The sequence below is a fragment of the Vulpes lagopus genome, chromosome 9 (assembly GCF_018345385.1).
Source record: "Vulpes lagopus strain Blue_001 chromosome 9, ASM1834538v1, whole genome shotgun sequence".
NCBI classification, from domain to species: Eukaryota; Metazoa; Chordata; class Mammalia; order Carnivora; family Canidae; genus Vulpes; species Vulpes lagopus.
The window spans coordinates 17,451,321-17,478,475 of record NC_054832.1 but is presented as its reverse complement, the minus strand read 5'-3'; the positions used below and the strand labels follow the sequence as shown (position 1 = coordinate 17,478,475).

The 27,155-nt window shown below is 33.7% G+C and overlaps 1 long non-coding RNA gene across 1 annotated transcript in view; it reads right to left on the bottom strand.

Annotated features, from left to right (window-relative positions):
* LOC121498505 overlaps positions 1–26,643 on the bottom strand; it is a 33,668-nt gene extending 7,025 nt beyond the window's left edge. Inside the window, exon 1 of the long non-coding RNA XR_005989822.1 lies at positions 26,556–26,643. This is a non-coding gene — a long non-coding RNA (uncharacterized LOC121498505). The remainder of the gene's footprint in view (positions 1–26,555) is intronic.
* Between the last annotated feature and the right edge of the window lie 512 nt (positions 26,644–27,155).

The window sequence follows — 27,155 nt, the reverse complement described above, 5'->3', positions numbered from 1 at the left end:
GAAAGAGAATTAAGCTTAGGGAGAGTTAATTAGGAAAGACAAGAAGGAAGAGACTATGAAAAATATTTAGGTACAATCAGCAGGTATTGATATTTAGTGGTTTTTAGGGGGAGGAGGAGGGAGGGAGCATATCTAAGGATAAATCCTGGATTTTTGTGTTTGACCCAGCAGGTGGTCACATCCAAAATACTGCCTTAAACTTTTCCAATACAATATTTCATTGCTTTTCATTTATTTTCAATTATTTCCTTATGAAATATTTTATAATTACATAAAAAACTATAGAGAACCAAACAACAAACAGCCTTTCTTAAAGTGTCTGTCTACTTCCTGCCCTCCCTGAACTCCTACTCCACTTTAACTTCTAATAAAATAGTTTCCTAAATTTTAAACTTATTATTCACATGTAAGTCTCCCTACATTTACTGTAAATGTATATATTCCTAAAAAATAACTAATATAGTTATACATACTTTTAAACCTTATGTAGTTGGAAACATCACATGCATACTTCCACAAGTTGCTTTACTCCTTCAAATATATGTGTTTGAGATTTCGCAGTGCTTATCTACATGGATCTATTTTATTTCTTGTTCTTTTAAAGTTTTACTCAGTATTCCATCAAATATATATCTCACATTTTTATATGTCATATTTTTTGTCAGAAAGTTATTCCATTTTTCCCCACCATAAACAACATTGTTATGAATTTTCTTATGGACTTCTAGGAGAATATTACATTCTATTGTTGGGTCAAGGTGGATGTGGAACAACACATTTACTAAACACTGTTAAATTCCTCTCTATGGCCGAGTTCAAAAAGGGTGTTGCCTGTGTTCTCCTCTAGGATTTTGATGGAATCTTGTCTCACATTTAGATCTAATGCCATTATATAAGTCAAAACCAAATCAACAAGATATAAGTGATCTTGGATCTGGATGTGCCACAACCTTGCTAAGATTTGTATTGTCGATTTATTAAATTTTTTCTCACACGATTATCATAAAAAAATCTTATTTTGATTTTAACATGCATTTCTCTAAGCATAAGTGCAGTTAAGATGCTTCTTATATGCCTATCAAATCATCTGGCTTTCCTCTTTTGGAATTGCCCACACACCTACATTCTCCACTTTTCTATTCTTTTTGTTTTTGAGTTACTGATTTGCAGGAGTTTGCTGTATAAAAAGGGGAGACTATGGTCAGATTTTGAGAAAGAAAGAGAGAAGACAGAAGGAATTTAAGATCCACAGAAATAGACAGTTTTTTCTATTTATTCATTGATACATCTAGAATATCTAGAAAAGTGTCTGATATATAGTAAATATTCAGTAAGTATCTTTTTTTTAGTAAATATCTTTTGAATGACAAAATGTTTTTACCCATATGTTGCGGCTTAACTTTTACATTTTTAGATTATTTTGGTGAAGAGAAGTTTATGTTTATTTACTTTAGCAAAGTGTGTCAGGAAAACATTAATGTAGGTATTCCTATTCAGCCAATGCTATTCTTCATGTGTTGATTTAGGAAACCAAATTTCCTTCCATTCTTGACTCCTTCATTCAAATTACACATGGGAAAAATGAAAGTAGAAAATGCTCATATAATTCTTAAATCCCCAGGACACTCCCACACGTATATGGACTTTACACATGCCACTTCAAAGGAAAGTTCAAGGATGGTGTTTGCAATTAACGAAGCTGAAATTATTGGTAACACAATTAGCAAAAAAATAACATTAGACTAACTCATACCTTACACAAAAGAATACACCTATATACGAAAGGCTATTTTTAACAATATAGAAGGATATTTTTATGACCTTACAGAATGGCAATATCTTCTGGAATGACACTAAAAGCACTAGTCATTTAGCCTATTGCTAAATCATATTAAATTTAAGAATGCTTAGAGACACCTTTAAAATAGCATTTTAAAAAAAAAGATATATCATAAAGTGAGAGAAAATAGTTGCAACTGTAGACTTCTGTAGAACAGAAGACTCAAATTTTTCTTTTTTGCCTTCATGCTAACTGTCTTAAAGGATTTAGTTAGAGAAGAACCTGTCCCAGGAAGGAAGCTATAACCATAATTAACCATAATATAATATGAACTAGGTATGGTAGAAAGGAACTTAGCAAGACCTGTTTGATCAACGTCCTCTGTGTCCCATTTTTTCTGAATGGCCCAGCAAATATTCGTTTATCATTTACTCTTTCCATTCTTTCTATGAATTGCCTTCCATCTCTTTGCAGCCCCAGACCCCTACCCACTTCTTCTCAATCTACAATGACATATATACTTCGTTTTACCTGTCTTTGGAATCTCTCATGTTTATGTGGATTCCCCATGCGTATGTAATTAAATCCAATTTTCTGTCAACCTGTCTCATGTCAATTTAATTCTTAGAGCCAGAAGAATCTTGAAGGATAAAATAAATATTTTCCTCCCCAACACAATATTTGTAACCAACAAGTACTAATATTCAAAATATAAAAAAGAATTTTGGGGATCCCTGGGTGGCTCAGTGGTTTAGCCTTTGGCCCAGGACATGATCCTGGAGTCCAGGGATCGTGTCCCACATTGGGCTCCCTGCATGAAGCCTGCTTCTCCCTCTGCCTGTGTCTCTGCCTCTCTCTCTCTCTCTCTCTGTGTCTCTCATGAATAAATAAATAAAATCTTTAAAAAATAATAATTTCTGCAAAACAAATTAGAAAAAGATTGACAACAGAACAAAAAAACAGCATTTACAAAGATTAAATTTGAGTGGTTATTAGATATATGTAAAGTGTTTAATCTCTTTATTATTAAGAAGAGGAAGTAAATTTAGGCCACAATAAGATAGGACTATCTACCTAGTAAATGGGTGGCCAGTTGAAAACAATACAAATATTGACAAAGATGTAGAGCAAGAAAAAGACACTTGAAGTCCGGATGGGTATGTAATTTGATAAGGCCATTTTGAAGTTCAGCCTTATCTAATAAATTTAATATACATATTCTCTGATCTACATTTCCATTACTTTCCATTCCTTAGAAAAACATCTTCTCATTTGCAGTACTTACATGAATAGGAGTGTTCATAGCAGCACTGTCTATTATACATAAAACTGGAATAAGCCCAAATATCCATGGAATAAGCCCAAATATCCATCAAAAAAAATCTATCAGTAAGTCACTGTGTATACCTAGCAATGAAAATAAATGACCTATAGGTGACAACACTGATTAATCTCAAAATATAAATACAAGTATAAATATGAAATAGTGAGCAAAATATAAGACCAAAAAGATCTATAATAATAATATATAATGCAATTTATATGAAGTCCAAATGTAGTATTTTCCTTGAATAAATAGGGTACCTCCATTGATATAAGTTTCCTTTAGTCTTTTATATATAATTTTCTATGAAGATTTATATAGATTTAGCAGTTGTTGTCTTAGGGTATTTTTGAGACATATATTATTCTTCTTTGAAATGCCATCATTTAAAAACTTATATTTATTTATTTTTTTCTTGGTTCATAGGAATTTGATTTCTTTTTACATTGCACTAATAGCAAGCAATCATTTTTCACAAGTTCTAATTATCTTTATGTATTTAATTTTTATAAGTAAAAAATCATCTCTTTATAAATAATAGCTGTCTGATTTTTTCATTTCTAATCCCTTTCTTTTATTTTGCTTTATTTTATGTATCTATATCTTTTTTCTGTTTGAGATGTCAGAACTTTAAAGCAATGAAAAATTAATGTGATGATAATAAGCATTTGATCTTTTTCCTAATTAAAATGCTTCTATTTTTCAAATCTCTATATCTAGAACTTTTAGCCTTTAACTATGTTACATGTGAAAAATGAACTATATTTTTCATGTGTTATTTTATTTCTTCAATTATTAACAACTTTGAATAAATTTCCAGTGTTTATCAATTCCTTTTATTATCTTTTAAGAGTTGCCTGTCTTGAGACAGAACATAAAGACTCCTAACTCTGGGAAACGAACTAGGGGTGATGGAAGGGGAGGAGGGCGGGGGGTGGGGGTGAATGGGTGACGGGCACTGAGGGGGGCACTTGACGGGATGATCACTGGGTGTTATTCTCTATGTTAGTAAATTGAACACCAATAAAAAAATTAATTTATTAAAAATAAATAAATAAATAAAATATCAAACCAAAAAAAAAAAAAGAGTTGCCTGTTTTTCTCTTGGGTTAATTCTTTTTCTTTAGAATTATTTAATTTATTTTAAATCTACTTAGTTTTTTTTTTCTTTTTGTCTACAAACTGTGGCATCATACATGATAAATAATGATACAGTGATGTATCATACAAATGTGATTCATTATTTTATGGAGCTTTTAGTCTAACAGTGATAACACTTCTACATTTGGGAAATTAGCAGTATCAATCATATGTTTGTTGTAAATAATTTTCTCAAGTTGTCTTTTGTGTATTTTATATCTTGCCCTGTCTTCTCATCCTCCCTCTCTCCTTACTCCTCCCCTGCTCCTTCTTTCCTGTCATTTCTTTCCTCTTCTTCCTCAACCCTTCCTTCCATCTCTTATTTCATTTATTCTCTCTAATCTTCTCCAACTCTTTCTTCTTTTATTTCCATTAGCTACCATTATCTTTCCCTATTGACCTTTCACTCACTTGTGTTCTATATATAAATGAAATTTATCAATATTTTTCTATATGAATTCTGGGTTTTAAGTTATTCTTAGAAAAATCTACTCTATGATAAAATCTGATTATCAAGTATTAACATCTTATGTAAATCATTGTAATTAACAATGGTTATATTGGAATATATATCTGGAATTTAGATGTATTGTTTCCAAATGACCAGCCAATCCTTTATAACATTAGTATCGTATAACTCATTTTTGCTACATTATTTGGAATTCTGCTTTCAATTTTCATATCTGTTTGGGTCTCAAGCTAAGTCTACTTTGTCTTATTAATCTTACATGATTCTCCTTGTGCCTGCCCCTTACATTTAACTAAATTCTGAAATAGATCTTAATACCTGGCAGCATTCTTTTGCTTTCATTACTCAATTTTCAAGTCTTAATTTTTTAAAATTCCATATTTGTTCTTATATACATCCTTTAGAATAATAAGGTTATCAAATAAATCTCAAAATGCCATGCTGCAGTGACTTTACTTTTTATTAATGGATAAATATGGTCTAAATTGACATCTTTTCAAACTTGCATTTTTCTAATCAAAAACAAATACAACAGGGGTTTTATTATTTAGCAATACAGATGATTAGATGTTCAGAGAAATTTTCTAGGTATAAAATAGCTAAAACTGTTCAATGGACAGTTTAAAAATATATAGTTAGCTTAGTAAAGAAAAAGAATATTTTCTGAAAAAAAATGTGAGAATGCACAAGTTCAGACAGACAAACAATTGTAAAAGCTTGCCTTTGTCCTGGGGATGTTGGATTGTTCTTGGTAGTTTAGCACAGTTGGTTTACCACTCCAGAGCTAAGAGATAAAGTCTTTTAAAGTCCATGCAAAATGACAAGTCTATCTGATAGGAGACCCCTACATAAAACCTGAACCCTGAGAAAGATAACTCACAGTGAATGAATGAGGAAAAACAAAAACAAAGCAAATGCTTACTCTCAGAAGATGTGAATGTATCTAGGCATGTGGAGAGTAGAAGGAATAGAAAGGAAAAATATCCCCCTGGGGTTTCCCAACCGAAAGTCTGATCTCATGCTTATGTAGAGAGAGAACTCACTCTTCCTTCACAACCTAAAAATATGGCAAGGAGATAATTTAGATTAAAAAGACCCCAGATAGGAATGCCTCTATGACTCTAGAGACACAAACACAAACTGTCCCTGGGGAAATGAACTAACTAACTAAATAAATAAAACTAAACCCAGAATTTAAAGGTCAAGTTTCAAGGATTATTAACTCACAATGAATACATAAGAAACAAGCAGACAGGACCAAGATTAATCATTAATATTAAATAACAGAATCAGAGACAGAAGCACTGCTGATATTGAACTATGAGACAAAGCACAAAAAATTGATTTTAATATATTTAAATGTTTATAAAGTATAACTAATCCAGAGGCTATTAATAATAGTCTTTTGAAAAAAATTAAAAATTTCAAGAAAGTTTAAGAGCCGAATAGAATTAAATTTAGAAATTTAATAGCAGTTTAAACATGGAGTTACACAAAGTCAAAAGGAGAGTGAAGCAATTTGAAGATAGGTGCAAGTTAAAAGCCAAGAAGGACTAAGTGATATAAACCACGGAAGAAATACTCAACTACATAATAAAATAATAAGTGTTTTTTAAAACATCTGTCTACTTAGGATTCCAGAGGAAATAGAATAATGAGATCAAGGACATACCTGAAATATAATTGAATATTTTCCACTCTAGTACAAAGATAGGAATAGCATTTTCAGGAATCTCTAATACTCTTAACATTGGCAATTTAAAACATTAGAGTGAAATCAAATAACATGACATTAAAGAGATGAACCAAAAAAGCAGCCAACATTTAAAAACAAATAGTTTACTTACCAAGAATGAGACAGATGATTTCGCAACAATAAAAAGATAAACCTTTGAAAAGTAGAATAATATCTATAATGTAAGACAAGAAAACAATTCTCAGGACACATTTCAAGAGCAAATTAAGAATTCAGACTTAAAAATTGGAAAGATTTGCTAAAAAATTATTAAAATATATTCAAGAAAAATACCAGAATAGAAGAGATGAAAAATGGAAGAATAATAGAAAAATATATATGGCTATGATAAGAAAAATTATTAAACAAAACAAGCATAAATACAATAAGTATCTAATTTTTGGACTTACAGTTTACAAGATGGAACTTAGTCACTCAGTTGCAATAGCATTTCATTCAGGAGAAAATACAGCCCACACTTAAAGTATTCTAATATCCTTGTATTGTTTAGAAGACCAAAAACCTGTTTTGTTCAACTATATATAAATTTTGTTAAGCCAAATTTTAAGGATAGGTAGTACCAGTATGGAAAGAGGATATAAACTTCAAGCTAATGAAGAGAAATAAATAATGAAATTGAAAAGAAAAATATTGTATCTAAGGAAAATGAACATTAATTATAGGGCAAGGATACATGTCTTTGTCCAGTGTTTCAGTGGGGCTCCATCCCTGGCAGACAAACTGTCTCTTGCTTTGCTCTATTTCCTTTGCCTTTTCAGTCTAAATTGTGGCCTACAAGGTGAGGCTGCCAGACCCCACCCTCGGAGCCAGTTTTCTTATGAGTTTGAGTTTCCTTCCAATTCTCTGTTCAGCTCTCAGATGAAGCTTAAATCACTAATGTTTAAATCACTTGGCATGAGTGTCACCAAGTACAGGATACAGAGAAACCTAGAAATGTAGAAACTTTTTACCTATGTTTTTTGAAATATAAAGAGCCAACCACAGCATGAGAGTCTTACTGTAAAAACTTTAATAAAATTGTCCATGGGGAAATGACACTTGGATTTATTAGGTGAGTAATATATCAAAGAAGTGACAGTAGCACCACCCTGAAAAGAGTAAATCTTCAGGTGGGACCATTTGGCAAGGACCAACTGTGCCTGAATGTGATGATGAGCCATGTCTTTACAGCAGAATAAAGTACCCTGCTGGGTTGCATCGACTTTTGTGTCTTCTATAAGCAAGAAGAAAAAGAAACAAACTCCATAGAAACCTGCTAAAACTCAAGCCTAGTTTCCCAAGTTTGTTTATTTTCTTGCTCTTGCTGGCTTTTAATATAATATAATCATCCAAGAATTTTTGCACTGAATTATCTTTGTTTTTGCTATTTCCTATGTAGATTTCTGACCAACTGGCTTCTCCAAGAACAGGTTCTGAAATCTAATCTTTATTTCCTTGACTGTTTACCTTGTTGTTTTAGCCCTACTATTCAACTTTGGTCTTTCCAGCCCATTCTGTTCATGGTATCAGTAAAGTGGTGGAGAGTTCTAGAGATAGAGCCAAACTGCTTGGGTTGAGTTCCGACTTTTGCAACATACTAGCTGTGTTGTGTTTAACATTTGGGCAAACACCGAATCTCTGTAAAATCCATTTTCTCATAAGAACAATAGAGAAAAATAATCTGAACCAGAAAAACAAGCAGAAAGCGGAAAACAGTTATAGACATGCAGTTCACAGAAGAAAAACTACCAATTCTCCAACACATAAATTAGACATAGATTCATTCTTTTAGAGATGCATTTTTTTTCCTTAGGTTGTTAGAAATGATAGATACTGGTAATATCTTGTGTGGGGATACAAGAGAACAAGAACTCTAATAAATTTTCATGGAGAATGAAAAATAATTCTGGCTTTTTAAAAATAGTATCTCTCCAAAGAGATATTTTTAAAATGTACTTTATAGAAATATTTGCATGTGTATAATATATACGTAATAGGATGTTGATTGAAAATTTCATTATGTTTGCAAAATTTTGAGAATATCCTAAATCCATCAATCATAGAATATAATAATATAATCATGCTACATATTATGAAAATAATATTTTCCTAACATATTATGAAATAGAAAATCAGGTCATAGAATAATACACAGGTACATATATATGCAACATACAAGAACAACATGTAAATAAGCACAGTTTATATTTAGTCATTCTCAGTGGTATGGTTAATTTTTTTAGAATTGAAATACAACCATAATGATTGGTAAATAGCTACTTTCCTAAACTCTACAGGTCAAAGCAATTGGGTATGGCTCAGTTATTTAATTTAATGCTTCCCAAACTTCCACTGATCAGAAAATTTCATAAAACTAAATACTGACATAGACTTGCCAAAATTTACTTCACTGAATTAAGCCATTAAGACATCAATAATGTAATTTCACCATCAGTTTCTTCAGGAAAATATTTCAACACCAAAATAGTAAAACAATACCTATCTAGGAAAAAACAAAAAAATCTTTAACCTGAAAAAAATGACTTTCAGAAAAAATAGATGATTTTATTCTAGCTTTTTCTATTCCCATAGGAAATTTGGTCATAGATCTTGTCATTTATGAAAAAATGATTTAGATATCTCCTTCTTATTTGTGTCAATATCCAACAACTAGAGAAGCATTTGTGCAGCTGAAGAAATGTAAGCTGAAATTCACACATCCACTGAGATAGAAATGTAGGCAACATGTGAATGAGAAGATGAATTTTAATCTCAGAATCAAAACTTGCCTTGCCAATAATCCATGCCACTAATTCCCAACTCATGCTGTCGACTGGAATTACCTAGATAGCTTTAAAAGAAATGTGATACATTAATCCCATCTCTAGAGATTCTGATTCTCTTGGTCTGGTGTGGGGCCAAGCTTAGGTATTTAAGAATTCTTTGTGTGATTCTAATGACCAGCTAGTCTTGAGTCACTGGTCAAATTTTTTTAATATGCATAATGAAAAACAATAAATTAATAGAGTGAATTGTAAGCATTCACTTTGAGAAATATGCTCGAAAAACAAAAAATAAACAGAAAACAATAAAAACATGAGTTTTTCACAAATCATATCCAAATATCTCATTTTGTCCTAGTAAACCAGGGATCAGATCATTTAAACTACTAAGAGTCACAGAGCTACATTAAAACATTGATATCAATGTCAAGTCTATACATAAACTTTTACCTTGCCTTTGAAGATGGTATTTCTTCTAAATATTATGATTATAAAGGTAATTTTAATTATATAATTAAATATAAATGTAATATAAACATGATTATAATTTATGGAAATTGATGCAGTATCTCACATACTAAGTTTAAGGTAAAAATACACGGGTTCCTTATCAAAAAGTATTACTTATTCTTCATGCAAGAGGTGTGTTAAGATAGGTCAGGGGTGTATTTCCTGAGTGGTTAGAATTTGGAGACAGATATAAGACCTATAAAACCAAAGTGTAGTTGAGAACTGTTCTCTTTCCTCAAAACATACGAAAAAATTTTAGGGGATATTTCTTAAGATGTGATACTATAAATTACACCTCTATTAGTGTTGTAGAATAGTAAAAAATGCAGATTCATTGTCTGGAAACAAGGTCTAGAAAGGTGTCTATGTTACAACCGCCTCATGTTTCTTATTCAAACCAAAATTTGGAGACCATTACTCAAGGTCTGAATCAGATGATCCCAGAGCAGACTTTAAAAGCCACAGTTCTGTTTATGATACATCTTTCTTTTATTTGCCTATTGTGTTCACATGGGAGTTAGAAGAACTATTGAGTACAGGGCAACACTTCTGAGCAGGGTTTTAAGTAAACCACTGTACTGTGATTCATACTGAGAAGTGATGCCTCCCAGTTCCCTTACATAAAGTAGCTGGTGCTGAGTAGGGAGATTAAAACACCATCCTCTAATCTTTTCTAGACTTTCAGACTCCTGCCACCCAGAACTCCTCCTATCCTGCCAAAATAGAGATTAACAAGCTTTACTGATACACAATTCTCATTTTCCTGTGGCTTTTAAAATTCATATTAGGACTTGGTCTTTGAGTACCTGTTCTCTTATCTGTAGCTCCTGTACATCTATGTGGATAGTAAGGAATTTCTAACATTGCAAGACTATTGCAGAAATAGCTATGTTGAAAATGGGAAAATGCTACTCCAGGAAGGCATACAATCATTACAATGGAAAGATCAAGCCCAATTTGATTGCAATTTGCTTAGAATTTGTGGAATACCTTTATATCTATAATCATTTTTGACAGGTAGAAAATAAATCATACAAGTGTTCAGAAGAAATTAATTTCCCTTTTTTCACAATCAAGGCAACAGTGTCTAATATTAATTCCCAATCAATGTTTACTCTAATCAAATGAATATCTACTAGGTTTCCAAATATATAATTTTTATCCATATTTTCCATATTTTCTCTGCCTTCCTAAATTCGAATTGCTTAGAGTCCAGCTTATTCTTACCTGGATGCAGTTTCCACCGTGTTTTTCCATTAAAATTGAGAGACTGGTGTTTCTGTCTCCTGGAAGGAGGAATCTACAGGAAGAACTCCAATATATATACATCTTACACATCTCTCTTAAGAGATTTAAGAAGTAGTTATGTGGTGGTTGTAGGAGATTCTACAATAGGCTAACAGAATTGACTATAAACTGGTATTTTATTTCTAGAAATGAACTTAGTAATATATGTTACAAGACTTATAACCATCTATACCCTTTATACTAGTAAGATCACTTTTAAAAGTTGGCATTAAAGAAATAGAGGCTATCAACATTGTAATTGGAAAGATGTTCATTCAAATTGGTACTTTATAAGAAAGCTATTGAAAACATCTAAATATTCAACATCAAAAACACCTATATAAATTATGGTTCATTTATTTTAAAGATAGTTAACTTATAAAAGTATGTTTTTAATAATACTTAACCAACTGATTATTTCTCTCCACTTAATATAAATAAATATGACATAGAAAATTATAATTTATCCTAATCTTGGAAAGAGTGTGTATATGCTCCACTCTCTTCTGGGCTCTGGGAATATAGCAAAAACCCAAATGGACAACTCTATTCAGGTCATTTATATTCTACCAAGATGGAAAGGTGAAAGATTAGGAACCATGCAATCACCAGATAAAACTACAAATAAAGAATATAAGAAAGTCATTAAGAGAATAGATCTTAAATGTTATCACACACACACGCAAACAAATGGTAGTTATGTGAGGAGATGTAGGTGTTAACTAATCTTATTGTGGTAATCATTTTGCAATATATACATGTATCATATCATCTCATGGTAAGTCTCAAGCTTACATATGTTATTTGTCAATGACATCTCAGTAAAGCTGGAAAATTAAAAAAAAAAAAATCCAGTGTCTGAATTTCAGGTACACAGAAGCCACTGTGAAAGAAATTATACATAGGCATATATGCAGTTAAAAGATTCTAAGGGAAACATAACAAAGTATCTCTTAATGTGAGTAATTACAGATAATTTATATTTTTAATGTACAAGATTTCTGAGCTTGATTTCTGAGCATTTTATTTTAGGTCCCAAAATAATTAAAAGTGAAAAAGCAAATTGACTTTATAGTATAGTGGGGGAAAGATGCCTTCAGTATTCCTATCCTCAAACCAAACACATTCCAATAATCAACTTTAGTAATGCACAACTCAATATCCAGACATAATCAGCCACTTCTTTTAAGGTAGTATTTTAGATATCAAATGAGTTCAAAGGAGAGATGGGTTAGGAGAAGTCTTAAGATAAAGAAGAGAAGATTGAACAGGATGGGTCTCCAAACTCTTGAAGCCTCTCCTTTTAAGGTGTGTTAACCATAGGAAGCCAACTAAAGGTTGCTGGAGGTGAGGTGGGTGGGGGATGGGGTAATTAGGTGATGGACATTAAGGAGGAAATATGATATAATGAGCACTGGGTATTATATGTAACTGATGAGTAACTGAACTCTACCTCTGAAACTAATGATATACTATATGTGAATTAATTGCATTTAAATAAATTAAATTTGAAAATAAAGGAGGTGTGATCTTACACCATTTGCTTCATGAAGCCAAGAAATTAACATTAAAAATAAAACTGAAGTCCTGTAAATTCTAATCTCTTTCTGAGACTCTGTGGTGCTAATTAACTGAAGAGGCTGAAAGAGTATAAACTCTGTAGGAAGAGACTTCAGCCTGTACACAGATACGCCAATTTTGTATTCCCCATGACACAAGGGTTAGTCTTACACCACTAATTCTCAGCCACTTCTACCTCCCTTTCATGTCACTGTCATCTTGTAGTATGTAAACTGAAACTTGTTTACATCTACCCATGGCTTCCTCTTACATATTTGCCATAACTAACAACTTACCAAGTCACTATAACATTCTCATTATAGCCCTTCCTTATCCTATTCTGCTGTTGATCTCATGGGTTAAGATTCTTCTGTTTGGGTTTAGATGTCATCCTTATACATTCCCTACTGCTAAGTTTTTCATGAACCATCTTTCTAAAGTGCACATCTCATTACTTCATTCTGTTTCTTCATACAATTTGATAGTTTACCATTACCTAGAATTGCTTTTTGCAAACTTTTAAATTTTAGGTTGATAAATGACAAATGCTAGCTTAGTGCAATGACTAGCACCTAGTAAGTGCTCAACAAATATCAACTCTTTTTTTACGCCAAATAATCTCCAGACCTCCTCTATATTACACTGATTATGGTCATTTCTATTCATCAAGAAAATGAGTATTGAGAAAATAAAAATGAAATCCTGTAATGAATTTGCATTAATCTTGGAAGCACTTATATAGATTTGAGAAATAGTAAAATAGGCATGTATATACAACATAGTTCATGGATAATGCTTGGTGAATCTATGAACTCTGTGTTCAGCCCCTACCTCTAAACCACTCTACAGTCCAAATAAAAGAATCCTTAGATTGTAGAGTAGTGCCACAATTTCTTAACATGTTATCATAATCCCTACCCAGTTATGCTATAATCTTCCAAGCCTTCTCTACCCCCATTTCCTTTCCATAATATCTAATCTCAAGGATGTTATGATTTGTCTCTTTTACCCTTCATCTAAGATCCCACTGAATTTATCCTTATGGATCTCATCATCTGATACATTTATCATGTGTTTATTTATATGTCTTTCTTTACTGTAGAGTCCACTAGAGCAGGATTATGTCTTTTATAATTCCAAATATTAACGCATTATCACTTCCTGACCCATTCAGTATTTGGGCTACATGGCTGTTTTTTACTCAGGAATTTTCAGACTCAAACAAATAACATGTGGGGGTGGGGGGAGCCAATTGGATGGCCCAATAGGTTGTGTCCAACTCTTGATTTCAGCTCAGGTCATAATCTCAGGGTGGTGAAACTTAGTTCCATGGCATCAAGCTCTGCACTCAGTAGAGATTCTGCTTGAGATTCTCTCTCTCCTTCTGTCCCTCCCCTGACACACACACACATTCTCTCAAATGAATAAATAAATCTTTAAAAGATATATATACAGCCTATGTGTGGCACCTGGGTGGCTCAGTCAGTTAAGCATCTGACTTCAGCTCAGGTCACGATCCCAGGGTCCTGGGATTGAACACTGCATCAGGCTCCCAGCTCAGCAGGGAGTCTGCTTCTCCCTCTTCTTCTGCCCCTGCTTGTGCTCTCTCTCTTTTGCTCACTCTGTCAAAATAAATAAATAAATAAATAAATAAATAAATAAATAAATAAATAAACTAACTAACTAACTAACTAACTTAAAAAAATATAGACAGCCTGTGAAAAAAATTATTCAAGCAAGTATTAGAAAGATGAATTTAAATATTTTCAATTTAGACCATTTCTCACCTAGAACATTCATTTCTTCTAGATGTTAGGGAAGTAACTGTTTAATTTTATGGCTAGAATACACACTAAGTGATTATGAAAATGTCATCAAGGGACAACTTGGATCTGCTTACCAATATCTGTGTCCAATATGACTTGCTATGATGCTAATGGCAGTTTTGCTTTTTGCCAAAATTGTGCATTTGCCCTGATCCTTTTAGTTGGAAGCAAAGGATTGCTGAGAAAATCAAATCTCTGATAAGATTCAGAAATAAAATGTATTGAATAATTTATGGTTTTAGTTAAGTTCCTACTATTTATTCTTCATTACAAAATGACCGCATACAATTTGACGTTTATATAACATAATTAATAGCACCTGCCCTAGGAAGTTTGGCACAGCACAGCCTTCCATGGACCCCAATATAGGCATACACAGCATGAACTCCAAGTATTGAATGTCCCTCTGGAAAAAATAGACAAAGACTGATAATACATTTGAAACATACTTTCCCTCTGGAGTTTATGCAGAGTCAACAGAAAAGTCATCAGAAAAATATCTATACTTTGAAATCACTGATGGGTATACATTCATCCATCATTAAGTAAATTGTTACTCTAAGAAAAAAAATGCAAAGACAATATATTTTGAACATTTTTGAGCAAAGCACTGAGAGAAATATATAGGAAGGAGGGTAATACAAATAGTCAGAACCAGTGTGAGAGATATCTAACCTCATGGGATATTTAGTCTATTGGTAGCTCAATATGGACTCTCTCCACTCCCCCACTTCTCATTCATTCTCAGTATCTGACATCCAGTTTTGGCCCCTATTTGACGGGAGACGTTGTTACTTACCTACTTTAATGTCTGTTCTGATTCTTTTTCCAATCGTATGAGAATTTTAATCTTTATCTGGTTTATCATTCAAGGGACAAAAAAATAATATATTACTAGGAAAGTTTAGGGACAGGAATCATTAGAGATTCTTTACAATTTTATTTTTTTTTCAGGAGTGGCTAATTGACCTTTAGATAATGTAGGTAATGGATTTTGTGATTTGATATGGAGGACACCTCTAAAATGGAACCCTTGCCTAAAATTCCCTTTGTACTTTCCCAACATTTTGTCACTGTGACTGAAATGTCACCACTATTGATATATTCCATGGCTTTTACAATGCATACAACTGTTCAAATTCAAATAAATATGGGTTTGTTATTTTTAACCTTCACCAGCAATAACATACAATCTCTTATTGATAGAAGAAACAAATCTAATTGGTAGAATGGAAGAAAATTAGAGATATTCTGAGAATTCCTAATCCTACCGAATAAATTAAGAAAATCAGTTGAAAACATACCTATAGCTATATTTCTTATATTGGAAATAGAAGATCTTTGCTCGGGCATTCACTAAGGAAAAAAAATCTAAAATTGGGATATAATGATATTCCTTTCCTAAAATAAAATCTTTCTCTGTATATACTTTGGGAAATTGAAGTATTAACAATAACAGGGGGGAAGAATGGGGTCTTGGGATTTTATTTCAGCCTGAGAATCTAGAAGCCTAGGAAGAGATGTCTACTGAAAAATCTGCTTTCAGTATAATCATTTAGAATAGGAAGATAAGCCCTCTGTCAGACTTGTAGAGTGAAAGTGCTTCTATTTTAGAGGAAGAATTCTTTTTTATCACTTACATATTTAAAGAAGGGATTTGCAAAGATGTATTATGCTGATAATTTTAGGGTCTGAAGAATATATTCATGAATTTAATAAGATCCATTGAAATGAGGATCAGATTTATACTTGAAAGAATGAATGATGAGTAAAAGATGATATATAATTATGAGCTAAATGAGCTGCTTTCAGGCAAATACGAGATTAAGGCTAGTCAGACTCCATCCTCAAGGATTTTAGACCTGTTTAACTCAGAATATACTCAGGATATATGTTTTTTCCATCTAATCCACCTCTTTCATGTTCTTTTTAAGCTTCTAGCACGCATATCTAACCCTTATGCTCTTCAATAACATACACTTCACCCTCAATAATATCAATGTTCATGTCTTTCTCTGGTAGAAAGTGGTCGTCTGAGAATCACAGAATCTACAATAAGGAATAGACCTAAGTGCCATTTGTACTGCATCTGAAGTGCGTAAAAAAAAAGTCAACATGAATTGCTTTGAAAGTCTGAAGAAAACTATGGACTCCCCCTTTTCTGAATAATCACATGTGTCTGGGTGTGGATGTGTGTAGATACACACGAACACACACACTCCATACACACATCACACACATATATACACATACATATATCACACACACACTACACACACATATACACTTTACACACATACCACACATATATATACCACACATACATACACCACACATACCGCTCATACACATACACACATGTACCCACACACATACCCATTTGATACAACTACTTCGTTGACAAATTTCCTGAAACCCTTCTACAAATTCCTTGGATTCCCAGATTCCAAGAGAATAACACTAATTTTAGGGATTTTACATCTTCTCAAAGTCTTCCACTACTATTTTATACCTGAATAGCCTCAATCAAACTGTTGTCCTTTGTTTCTGCAATTTGAATCTTACATTATCAAAATCTAAAATTGCCCCTTAGAAATAGAACTTGATTTTCTCCACCTGTTGAAAACCCAGTTTTCTCTTGATATTGTTGCTACATTTTTTAACTTTTACTTTTTTTTGATATGACAACAATGGCACAGTAATAACTGCTATATTTCATAATTTTAATACATTAACTTTAAAGAAAAAATTGTCAACCATATTAAATTACAGAAAGAACAAATTTTTAAAAGATAATCAATTCAGAATTGTGGAGTTTGATAATTGAAGGAAGCAATATGTCACAAAGGAATGATCAGAGGACAGAGAATCAGGAAATCAAATTCTAATTCTTTTTTTTTTTAATTAATTTTTATTGGTGTTCAATTTACCAACATACAGAAAAACACCCAGTGCTCATCCCGTCAAGTGTCCACCTCAGTGCCCGTCACCCATTCCCCTCCAACACCCGCCCTCCTCCCCTTCCACCACCCCTAGTTCGTTTCCCCGAGTTAGGAGTCTTTATGTTCTGTCTCCCTTCCTGATATTTCCCAACATTTCTTCTCCCTTCCTTTATATTCCCTTTCACTATTATTTATATTCCCCAAATGAATGAGAACATACACTGTTTGTCCTTCTCCGATTGACTTATTTCACTCAGCATAATACCCTCCAGTTCAAATTCTAATTCTTAATTATACAGTCACACACTAGCAAAGTCTGTCTAGAAATTCTAAAAAATTTGGAAGACTTTATTACTTTTCTTTCTTCTTTCCTTTTCTCCCCTTCCTTCATTTTTTTCTTGTTTTTTTTCAGCCTATGGTAGTAGCCTTTAAATATATTAATATACAAAAGCCCAAAATACAAGGTAAAAGTGGCATTTTATTAGTATAACCCTATTTTGCATGTACTGAAAACCATCATCTTACAACATTGACTTCATTAATATAAATATTTGAAATAAAGAATTATGGAAAGTGTTATAGTTTTATTAACTGTTAAAAGTGATACTCTTTGAATAAAAGGTTAGCAAATTCTCTAAAGCACATGATAGACTGATAAAAAGGCATGTTCAATTTGTTTAGCCTTTTGTGTGATATGAAAGCTCAGATAGACGGAAATTCCAAATCTGAATCCCAGCTCTGCCTCTTGTAACCCATGTGACCTCTCACAAGTCATTTAAACTTCCCAATTTTCTGTTTTTTTCTTTTAAATGAAGAAAATCCTATCTTTCTAGTATGATGTTAATATTAGACAAATGTCAAAAGGGATCAGCTCAGTGTTTCATACACAATAGTGAGGCAAAAACAAAACATTTCCTTTCCTCTTTGAAACAGTCACTTCTATTTTCTCAGTTTAAATTTCAGAAAATGTAAAGGAAGATGTTATACTAACTCCTCTATCCAAAGAAGTTCAGAATCCTTCAGCTAGTCAACTCCACAGCTAATTTGGGCTCTTGTACCTGGCCTACACTGCTGGCATATGTGCTACTTCCTTTAGCACACCAATATCACGAGAGACACAGAACAAATCAAGTTCCCATGCACTTTATCAGTGTCTGTAAGTGGCAGGAAGTACTGCAGAAACTGATACTAAAAACTAGACAAAGCTTTGGTTTCTTTAAATATCTAGGTAAAGGAAGAAGTCAGGGCAGAATCAGCATACAGCACTTTTCATGGATTTCCATTTCTCCATCATTATTTCAACAACATTCGAAAACACACAGAATTACTTACTATCAGAACTCAGCTCCCTTTGATTGGAGTATTTCCTGGACTAATTTTTCTTAGGCTGAAAATTAATTTTAAGCATCAACCTTTGTCAGCCATGATTCAGAGATCAGTCTGCCCTTTAGAGATTCCACAAAGAATACTTGCCCAATACTGGAAACTAGAGAGATCATTCAGCTCTAAGATATGGTGAAAATTCCTGTGGTTTGAAAACCAAGGCTTTCATGTGGCTTCAGGATGCCCTTTGCCTGCTGATTCTTTTGGGAAGTCTCTATGACTCATTGCCTGGTAGGACATTTCATGCCCTCACCAAATAGTTGGTACATAATGATCAAATGAATGTAAGTATCATTGCTGCATACCTAGGCCTGATATCAAGGTGAGGAAAACTTAATGTGAATACAGAATAGGATGGGAGAGGAGCAGTTTTGTGTGGTAAGATCCAAAATTTCATTAGAATAGAGTAAATGAAGAACCCAGAACCAATTTGTCATTAGTAGAATCGCTATGGACTTTAGGCTAAGTACTGAAGGTCTACCGCCCAAATCAAGTCTAAGAAAATACTAATATCCTAGATAAAGTGGAGGCAGAAAATGAAAGAGATGAAATGAGAGAAAATTAATAATAGAAATTTAGTGTTTGCCTAGCCTTGGGAAAGTCACCCTTTTGAAATACAAATTAAAATTTATCAATTTGGGATCCCTGGGTGGCGCAGTGGTTTGACGCCCGCCTCTGGCCCAGGGCGCAATCCTGGAGACCCGGGATCGAATCCCACGTCGGGCTCCCGGTGCATGGAGCCTGCTTCTCCCTCTGCCCGTGTGTGTCTGTGCCTCTCTCACTCTCTCTCTCTCTCTCTCTCTCTCTCTCTCTCTGTGTGTGACTATCATAAATAAATAAAAATTTAAAAATAAAATAAAATTTATCAATTTATTTTTAGTCTATAAAGTAAATTTGACAGATGATCTGTGAGTTGTTTGTTTTGTTGTTTTGCTCAACTTCACCTTATTTTAGGTCTCTTCTGTGTCAATGACTTAGAAATTATTCCTTTTACCTGAAAATTATTTTCTTTTGGGGCATGTAGGTGGCTTAGTTGGTTAAGAGTCTGCCTTCAGCTTAGGACCTGATCTTGGGATCCTGGGATCCAGCCCCTATGTTGGGCTCCCTGCAGAGCACGGAGTCTGCTTCTCCCTCTACTCCTTCCCCCTGCTTATGATCTCTCTCTCTCTCTCTCTCACTCACCCTCTCTCTCAAATAAATAAAATCTAAATAAATAAATAAAAGTTATCTTTTTTTATATTTTGTGGCTATGAGGAGCAACACAGAAAACACATTGTAGTAGAAAAAGAGGAAGATTTGTAATCAGGAGACATTATTCCCCAGCTCGGCCATCAGTATGCTCATCCTGTCGCAGGTGGGCTCTAGTTGTCTCATACTGGGAAAAGGTCAACACTGCACAAATTAATTCATCAAAGCATCATTTTTTTGAAAATTTAACTTGACAAATTAATCAATCTACCAAAATCTTCTTTGCTGATGATTAACATCCTCATAGATATAAAATCTTATTTTGAAAAGAGTGTTCTTGAATCTATTCAGTCAGTATGAACTTGTAAGAAACATTTTTAAAGGGCTGTTTGTTCAACTTTTCAAACCTGAAAATTATTGGATGACTTAGTTTTTCTCTTAAATTCCATATTTTGTAATGATAACTTAAACCTCATTTGATATGTGATGCCATTCTTTATGGATTTCTTCATCTTTTCAAAGTTGTTTCCAATTTTTCTAACACTTCAGCTCTTTTTAGGGATTCTTTCCAAATTTTTTTGATTGAAAATTTTTCCATATTTTCATATTTATGTACAAATAAAAACGTGTTCACTTTATTTATACAGTTTGTAACGCTTAATATTAATCTAGTTGTTTTTAACTGCATTTGAAGATTTTCCCAAAGAGTCATTAAGCCTTAGTTTTTATTTTAATATCATGACAGCTAATCAGGAAACATTCACTGATCTTTGCCAGCTCCCTGATACTGAATCTTAAAAACTGGTGCAGAGCAAGAGGCCCCTCTGCTGGCAGAAAGACAGGCAGGAGATTCAATGCAAAACACCACCCCACCAACCCCAGAGAAGCTTTGGGGCAGAGCAGGGCAAAAGGAAGGGAGGCTAGCAGCAGGAGGGGGTATAAAGATGCCTATATCCCCAAATCAAAGCTCCAGAACTTTTACTTTAGACTTGCCGATTTACCCCAGCTGAATTGCTGTAGACTTTAAAAGTAGATTAAAATATAAGTTTGGATAAACTTGGTCAATTAAGTGAACCAGTTGTTTGACTAAATAATCCTATGGGCAATGTACATCTCGATAAATCAGTGTCAGAATTTCATTTTAATCATAAAATAAAAGGCCATGACTTTAAAATTTTACAACTCAAATCAGTATCCCTCTAAGGACATATTTGCTAAAGTAGTAATTTCATCGCCTTCCTCATTAACTCACTTACGCATTCAGCAAATATTTCCTAACTATCATGTGCCAAGTATTATTTTGGGTGATGGGATGCATTTTGTTAAAAGTGCACAAATTCAGTATTGTAGGTTATATGTATATAGAATACAGAAAGAACAAAAAGAATGGTATTGGTTAATTCCACTCTTGCTGGTGACATGAGAATTAAAAGGGGTGGGATGGTGTTTAAAAAGAGGCAGCTTTTGACATGATTTTTGCAATGAAGTTGGAAAAGTGAACTCAAGAGGAAAGTGCATCAAGGTTAAAGGAAGTACATAAGACACAGTCGGTATGATGAAAGGCTGAGGGCGAGGGATGATGCTGTGAGACCACAGACTACAGGGAAGGCAGTAACCCAATTAGGAAGAATCATAAGTAACTGTGCAAGGGGTTGGGGTGGGGAGATAACTAATAGGCCACTTTAATGATGGAAATGAAATCTTTTTGGAACAATGGTAGATGACTGGAGTGGGCTGAGGCAAGATCTTAGGCAGATCCTAATGCACTATGGCAATAGTCATCAGGGATGAGCTAATGCAATAGCTTTCATGCTGCCATATGCAGACTGATAAGAAATTCAGGAGGTCAAAGATGGTTTATAATATGGTTTGATATCACAAGGAAAGGAATTCCAACTTGGCTATGTTGATTACAAAGTTCTCGGATATACTTTGGTGTATTGGTTAGTAGTCTGGCCACAAGAATAGTCTCAGACTCTAGCACATTAGCTCTCAGTACTAAACATGATCATACTCTTTGAAGAGATAGATTTTTAGTTAAGTGTGTATATCACACACTTACTTGTATTACTTATTTTTATTCTTGCTTCTCACCTACTCTTGATAAGGAAAAGGCAGATCCTAGCCAGTAGATCCTTCCAATATTGGAAACTGCAAAAAGGTTTCTTATGTTATGCTAATAGAGGGGAAGAAGAATAAGACTGCAAGTCAGTGGTCTGTGAACCCTCTAAGTTAACAGGATGTATTATGTCTAATTGAAAGAGAATCTTTCCTTCTGCAGCAGATCCCAAGATATTCCGAAGGCTCTCAACAGATAAATCCAGTGAATTGAGCAGGGCTGATCATTCTCTCAAGCAAACTGTGGTTTTTTCAGTGACTACCAGGTATGTCTAGATGGGTCTTGGTTTATCCCATTCCAAAAACCTTTAATTCCACACACACACTCCTACATTACCAAAACCAGCCATTTCACTGTTTTAGAGTTCTACTAATTTAGTTAGTAGTCTAGTGATATTCTACAGGGAGACATTAAACTAGTGAGAGCAGAGTATACAATGTGCATATGATGCTATCAACAAAAAGATACTAAAATAATTCCTCAGGAAAGATGGAGGTTCTATTTATCACTCATGTTAACTGTCCAAAATTGCTATGGACCCATGGTGGTCAAGCAACACTGCTTAGTCATCCAGAGTTCCAAATTAATTCTATCTGTGTTGCTCCATGACTCCTTAGGGTTTGGACCTTGTCTGAAAAATTGAAGCTGCCAGCTAACAGGAAGCTCATGGACAGTTATTTAAGAAGAGCAAAAAGTTATACACAACACTTTAGAAATGTGTAATATGTCATATGTATGGAAATATGCCTTGTATATAATATATATGTATATACATAAGTATATACAGATGTGTATGTGTGTTTGTATATGTTTATAACTGGAAGTAAAATTGTAGAGCTAATGAGCTCATCTATTGAGTGAAAAGAGAAGATTATCAAGAACACATTAAATAAAAGAACTAAATTCTCAAAAGAGCAAACTAAGGCAAGAGTAAGAAGATTCAAAGTAGGAAAAACTTGTGGTCATGTAAATTGAAAGAAAAGAAATTTTGAGAAATTCTGGATGCTACGGGGAAGCCAAACAAAATGAGAACTGAAAGGAACCTACTAGTTTAGCCAATTAAGTGATTATTAGGTATCTTGGTCAATATCAAGTAGGGCATGGAACCATAAAAACAAAAAGCTGTTTTTTTTGAAGAATGAAGATAAGATGATTATTACATAGACCAAGCATATGTAAGGAGAGCTGCAGACTGAATGAAGTTTAAATGAAAAAACTGAGTTAAATATACAAAGATGTGGTGGCATTTGATTTGTGGCTTAGACAACTGTGACAGATTTATCTTGCTAGTTTGTACTGCATTCTGGCAGACTTATATAATACACGTATCATGTAAGTATGTAATACATATATCATATATATACACATATATCACACATAATACATATATCATATAACATCATACATATATGTATATGTAATACATATATGCGTAATTATAATGTATTTGATACCTAACAATAAATTATGTATATAATGCATACATATATGATACACACTATACTCTGACACAGACTTACATAATAATATTTGGCTAATACTACTATAATATCCAAATTTTATATTGGAGAGAAGATTTGGAGAAATTTTCTTTTTTTTTTTTAAGATTTAATTTATTTATGCATGAGAGACACACGCAGAGACAGAGACAGAGAGAGAGGCAGAGACACAGGCAGAGGGAGAAGCAGGCTCCATGCAGGGAGCCCAACATGGGACTCAATCCCAGGTCTCCAGAACCACACCCTGGGCTGAAGGCAGCGCTAAACCGCTGAGCCACCCAGGCTGCCCCTTCTGATGAACTTAGTTCTCTCCTTATACCAAATTGAGCTAGAAATAATTTTGCCTCAAAAGTGCCCCATTCTGCCTTCCCAGATCATGGCTATCCTGTGAAAAGTGAGTTCACATAGTTAATGCAAGTCAAACTTTCATGGGGTCTAGCTTGAAAGTTAAAAAAAAAAAAAAAAGATAATATAATAGGAGGAGAGAGACATAAAGTTTCAATGGAGTTTCTTTTCCTTAATTATTATATTTTTAGATTGAGAGCATGTTTATTCCCTAGGAAGAAAGCTAGTAGAGATTGAAAATCTGAGAGACATAAAATGTGAGAGGAAGGAGGGGAGAGGAGAGAGAGAATAAAAAAATAATCAATATTTAATGGAAATTCTTAGAGTGTTGAGCTAAAAAGGATAGATGAAAGTTTTGACAGTTAAAAAAAGAGGAGAGAAAGGTCTTTCTCTGGAATGAGGTGGATTTCCACACACAAGGAAATCTTACCATTCATCTTAACTCTTTCCTTCACAGGTGAGAAAGTGGACACCCAGAAAGGCACAGCAACTAGTAGGCAATCTGAAATAGAGTCTTTAGCCCCCCCCCCTTTTTTTGGTGCTTTACATATTTTTAATAATTTTGTCATTTTTCTTTGAGTTCTTTTCAAGTCCTCCTTACCCTATTTAAATTTTTGTGTCCTGAGTCAGCCATGAGTTTCTAAGGGAACTAATTGAAAAAAATGCTAGGAGACTATGCTCCATTTAGCATATCTCTTGGTCACTTTTTTTCCTTCTTAATTTTTCTCTCTCATAATTTATTACACATTTTAATCAGACATGACCTATCTCTAAGTCTCTAAATCTCTCCCTGTTATCAGATACTATCTAGACAGTGCTCAGGCTGAGAAGCTCTGCATGATGCCCACTGCAGCATCCAAGTTAAACACACACAGTATTATCACTCTCATCAAAATAGTGGGGGAAAAAAGAAACAATGTTCTCTGCATGGTCAAATGAAATCTTTACTTTTAAATACAGTGAAAGATTATTTTCTCCTTTTTCCAGAGCAGAAATCCTAGCCCTGCTTTATTGAACCCCATCCCAGTGACTCAGTTTTTTATAGGCTTGCTCACCAGTCCTCTGTTTCAGACATTAGTGACTGAGGTACAACACGCCATTTACTCCACCCCAAGGGACTTCTTGGTAAATATCAGGCAGTAGCACATGGGAGCTATTGGGACCCAACCCAGACTCTGCTTTTCCAGATCACTGCCTATAAAAACTTGAGTGTCATGAAGAAAGCAGAGCTCTGTTATGTTTTTCTTAATGGATAAAGATAAAGCCATCCTAAAAGGGAAGGATATTGACCACAAAATAGACTCTTCTAGTCAGAATTGTTATACTGTCCAAAGCCACTAAAAAGTTATCATTTTAGATTTGCAACTGCTTCAGTAAGCATCTAGCATCTTTATAATGTTTGGCTTCCACCTCTCAGCCATGAGGTGCGGTTGGCTTCATGTGCAGTCAGCTGGACTGTTATTCTTGGGATTCTAGGTAGGACCTTTGCAACATGTGATTTTTTCCTGAAAGAGGCCCTTACAAGGACTTCAACAAATGGTGCAGAGAAATACACAATCTTTTCTACCATTTCTCAACCCCCTGGAAGCCCATCAATACAGAGGAGCCTGTTGTGCCTTTCTGCCCCAGCTGGACTAGGCCCAGTCACCAGTTTCACCTCTGTGAACCCTTGGTACTTTTTTTTCAGTTTGACTTTTATTGATTATTAAATTAACATTGTGAAAAGGAGAAAAAAGTATAAAGAGGAAAATTAATGTATCTAAAATCCACTACCCAAAAATAACTGTTATAAAAATTTTAGTGTATTTTTCTTTTTTCCTCTCTCTTCTACTTGAAATGAGAGAAAATATGTGATACATTACAAGAAGTACATGCAGTTCAGGTTAGTGTGACAGGAGTTTGGAAATATGGGTAGGAATCACATACTTAACAATCTTTTATTTCCCTACGACATAATTAAAAGTTTAATGAAAGGCGGATATCTTTTACCTTTTAATAAAGCTTACAAATTGGAATGAAAAATAACATTTTGAGCTCTTGATCCACACTGGCAAAGTGCTTGAGAATATTGAGAAAGTATTGAGAACATTTTAACGCCAAAAAAGTAAAACTGGTAAAGAATATAAATAGATCACATGCACACACATGCACAAAGACACAAAATTCATAAGACGGTATGGATATCCAATCATCATCTATCAACAAAATGCAAACAAAACCAATACTATATATATATATATATAAAATACATAACATATGATACTGTATCCAATATATATGCATATATAATTGTGTATGTGTATGCTATTTATGGTCTTTATCAATTTTACTATTTCAACATAAAAATGTTTATATACTTCGGCACTATAAATCCATGCTTAGGAATCTATTCCAAGGGAGTACTTAAAGCTGTGGTCTGAAATGTGTATTTAAACATATGCATGAAAGCATTAATTATGGTGGTGAACAATGCAAAGCAGTCAAATAATTAAAAATAAGGAAGTGAATGATTTTTAAAACATCCATCCAATGGGTTACGTTACAACTTTTGCTTCTTCAGCCTTTTCCCTACAGGTGTCTACTGCTCTATAGGCCCAAATTCACAGAAATTATGATTGAGTTCTTTCCTCCAAGTTTTGCTGGCAATTTAATTTCCACCACTTACCCAGAATAAGGAGTTTTCACTGGATAAGGGAAGAAGACCACCTCAAAACTTCAGTCCTTGTTTATTGATGAAGCATCCTTCATGTTAATCAGATAAAGGTCCATTCTCTTCTAAATGTTTTTATAAGGCACCACTAAGACAGAAAGAGGTAAGATTTTATACCTCTATTAGCAGAGTAAAACAAAGAAAACAAAACATTTTGCAATGAGCAATTAGTCAACAAGTAGAGCGTGGACTGATTTTTGGACCCAGGAGTGTTTATAGAGATGTGTGATGTTGTTTCTTCTTACTCCACTCCTCCAAAATCTCCTGATCTTGACTCCAATGGCAGAGGTAATAATTGCTTCCATTTTATGCAAGCACCATATAATGGGGAACACGGAGCCAAGCCTCATCACACATGCCTATTACTTTACATAGTCTCTAGATAGAAAAGACAAGGATGTCATTTCTCTGAGGGCTTCAAGAAAGGATAATGATAGAAGAATATCACATAGAAAAAGAAACAAGTGCATGATCCAGATTCAACAATTATGGATTTACAACATTTCTATCATTCATTTCTAATCCATGCTGTTTATTATAACAAAATTGACTAGC